We start from the raw sequence: 3769 nt of genomic DNA on the forward strand, positions 1-3769 counted from the left end.
AATAGCAGGCTAGCAACAGTTAGGCTGGAATAACTGACCCACTGCTCACTTGTTCAATCTTTTCTTTAAATTAAAACGTTTTCCTCACCTGTGAAGTCTGAAGCCCTTATTACTATTATCTACGGTTGTCCGTTGTTCTGATTCTTTGTGTGATTGTAGTAGTTTCCTGACCACCGATATTCCTGACTCAATGGACAGCAATGGCGCATGTGTGACTTACGATAAATCACGTAATGTCCAGTCCAGTAATATATAACAAATTGAAAAATCATCCATATCCATCAATGCTGCTGGCGTTCTGTCCTTCTCTCGCACTTCCCGCTACTTAGCAGTGGGTTTAATTGTGTTGCATTCAATGTTGTTGGAAAAAAGAGTTTTATGCGCTTCATGTCAGATTTCATAACTATTTATTGAATTCATTGTTGCTAGCTGTGGTGGCAACAGGTGCCAAGGCTCTCGTTTGGGGTGGCAACTGCCACCCCAGTAAATCCGCCCCTGGCGGGAGCTAATGTTTATATCAGCTATGCTACTTTAGCTGTTCGCAGCTAAGCGTGGATTTTTAGTGTCACTCAGCATAGTTTGAGTCTTTAATTCATAAACATTATCTCTGGGTGGTTCTTACAGTTTCTGTTTTGCCCAAAAGGTTCCAATCAAATTCCTAAGTCACTGATATTTGTATTTAAAGTTTGTGAGATATTCTGATTTGCCTTTTACTTTATTCACTAAGTGAATATAATTAAGTGAAATAAATTTCCTTTCTTTTCTAATGTATTGACTTTCAACGTGTATAGATAACATTTATATAAATAACATTTCTCTACACAGGACAAAACGGCTGACTGATGGATCGGGTCTGGTGTTATTTCACTTTCTGGACGATCAGGATCTTTCAGATCTCATCTACCTTCTGATCCGATGGAGCTGCTGCAGGAACACACTGATCCTCTAACAGGATTCTCAGATCCAGGCATCGATGTCTGGTGTCCTGCAACATTTAGATACATCCTGGTCCAACACACCTGAATAAATGACTGCTTAGGACAGTCAAGTTCTCCAGAGTCGTGCTAATGACCTCTGACCTCATGATTTGACTCGGGTGCGTTAAAGAAGAGACATCTAAAGGTTGGAGGACACCGACCCTTATGAACTGGAGTTGAAGCACTGCTGTACAATTGTCATTCAATCGTAATCACATTTACTTGCATAGAGTGGAAACGTTACTTATGTTGAGGCAGATGAGGAGTTTACATAGTGCCTTTACTTTAATACCATAATGGTTTCCATTTATTGAAAGTAAATTACAAACATTTAGCCATAGTTTGACCACTGCTTTATGACAGGAAAAAAAGCTTGATGTCACAAATATATTATTTTAATAGAGGCATCATTCGATTTATACTGTAGAAAGAAGTATTTCCTGAATTAACTTTAATGTTCATTTTACTGCACACAAAGGACATATTAAATATTTAAGAATGCAACAAATCTGTTGAATCTTTAACAAAATAAGTTCAGATTAACATGGGTGGTCTCACAGCTACCGAAAGTTAACAATGACATGTCTTAAAACTTACATGGATGTTCAAATATTTACTATTATCAAATACAAAAGAAAACACCATAAAGCTGTGCATTCAAAGACGACCAAGGCCAGTCTGTACAGATTGAGGAGACACCATAACATCTACCAACAGAGCAGGTTAACTACTGTAGTAGTTTGAAAGGCGTCTTGGTCCAGTTGACGGCTCAGTTTGAAGCTTCAGGTTTTGGTGTTGAACCTCCCAGAGTCTCAGCTGCTGCAGATTGTCTGGAGATGCAGAGAAAAGTACAAATAGACAGTTAGTGTTAGAAAAATTTATGTTGATTTTCCTGAACAGCTGGTGCACCGACAAACCTGACTGTGACAGAACATTAATGAACCTGAAAATTAATTGAATCCTCACAATGTATCTAGAAATTTTTCTTTTTACGTCGATCAAATGTTTATGCATTAAATGTTTTCCTGTGGAGGCTATTTTTGCAGTGGTGCTTTAAATAAATGCATAAAATATTTATGTTCTTATGTATGTGTTTATTAGCTGTCAATTGTGTCAAAATATCAAGAAATTTACGAAACCATCTGAATATATTTTACCATCTACATTAATCAACTTGAAATGAAGACGAATAGGAACAGCAGGTTTGTCCTGGTTTGCAGATGAGGTATATATTTGTTTAAGGGCCAATGAAATGGGATCTCTGTGGATTTCAGAGATCCAGACACAAACGGTTTAAAGATTCTGGAGGACGTGTGAATAGGTCTGTCACCATGAAAAAAATCTACTGTATGATAAATTGTGCCAGACGTTCTCCACAAACAATATAGTTTGAGACCATTTTTTAAAAGTAATATAATGGTAATGACAAAATAATAATGCAAGAACACATTCTCAAAGGTGATTAAACTTTAAATTCTAATGAACAATTAACACTGGAACTGGAAGACATTTTTAATATCCAGAATAAATAAAACTAATGAATTTTGAAGTCTTTTTAAACAAAATTGCTTTTCAAAATAAGGTCTAGTTGAGACCAAAGTACCAAACTGAAGACTTTTATCATCCAGTTCTTGGTAGAAAGAGAGAAAAAAAGAGAAACTGTCGGTTAGGGTTTTCTGTTTTGTGTCCTTTTCCTTTTTGTTCGTTGGTTTTAGTTTATTTTCCTGGAGCACCTGTTATTTCCCGTGGCATCCACTAGATGCCGCCAGGTTACAGAGCCCCTGGAGAGATGCGGGGCCGACCCTGCAGAGCAGGGGTCACCAACTCCAGTCCTCAAGGGCCACCATCCTGCAACTTTTAGATTCACCTCTGCTCCAAAAGGTCAGAATTTCCTCACCAGCATTCATTCCTCTCTGCAATAGGCTGGAAATGAGCAGTTTTTCCAGGTGTGTTCGAGAAGAGACGCATCTAAAAGTTGCAGGACGGTAGCCCTCGAGGACTGGAGTTGGTGACCCCTGCTGTAGACGCACCTGCACCTCGTTTGGAGGGCGTGGACTGGATGGATTTAAGCAGCGGCTGAACAACTTCTCATCGCCTCAGTGTTTGCTTACCTTGGTAAACATCGTTCCAGAGAAAGGCCCTCTGCGAATTACTTTGTGCTAATCCCTTGTTGTCTTCCATGCCAGGTGAACCTGCTGTCTCCTCGTTGTCCCCGAGTGTGCCGTCTGCCCCGGGATTCTGAGTGAGCTTATGTTCCCCACTGTTGTGAGTTTCCTCCCTCGATGCCGTTGGTGTTACCAGCCGGATGCCATTCAGCGTGTGCTCGCCTTCCCCCTGTCGTCGGTCCATCTCAAGTGGATTCCCCTTCGAGACGCCACAGGATTTACCTGCTGTGCCCGAACCCATCCATCCATCCATCCATCCATTTTCTTGCACCCTTTTTCCCTCAGTGGGGTCGGGAGGGGTGCTGGTGCCCATCTCCAGCCAACGTTTCGGGCGAGAGGCGGGGTACACCCTGGACAGGTCGCCAGTCTGTCGCAGGGCAGTGCCCGAACCCATCTGGAGAATTATTACAACTGGACCAAGTCGGACTCCGCTCGTTCTGCCACCTACAAACTTGTCTGCCCTCCACAAAGCCCTCTCATCCAGCGCTCTGTTTGCAACCACTTACCTCCACACCAAGTAAGATCCAGTCTATTTACTCCTGGAAAATCTCTCATCCACTCTTACTAATCCATTGTCTCTTGTTGACAGTAAGACGATCCGGTCATCTGTTCCAGAACTCATTCCCT

General features: G+C 41.4%; 1 protein-coding gene and 1 long non-coding RNA gene across 6 annotated transcripts in view; one reads left to right on the forward strand and one right to left on the reverse strand.

The window, feature by feature from the left end:
- The window catches only part of LOC108167108 (uncharacterized), a 4582-nt gene extending 2528 nt beyond the window's left edge, over positions 1–2054 (forward strand). For both annotated transcript variants that reach the window (XR_001777510.1, XR_001777509.1), the window contains one exon: positions 826–2054. This is a non-coding gene — a long non-coding RNA (uncharacterized LOC108167108). The remainder of the gene's footprint in view (positions 1–825) is intronic.
- Positions 1–3769, reverse strand: part of crtc1a (CREB regulated transcription coactivator 1a) — a 64025-nt gene that overhangs the window by 5893 nt on the left and 54363 nt on the right. The gene's annotated exons all lie outside the window — the stretch shown is intronic.

Source organism: Poecilia reticulata, linkage group LG17, assembly GCF_000633615.1.
Source record: "Poecilia reticulata strain Guanapo linkage group LG17, Guppy_female_1.0+MT, whole genome shotgun sequence".
Lineage (NCBI taxonomy): Eukaryota > Metazoa > Chordata > Actinopteri > Cyprinodontiformes > Poeciliidae > Poecilia > Poecilia reticulata.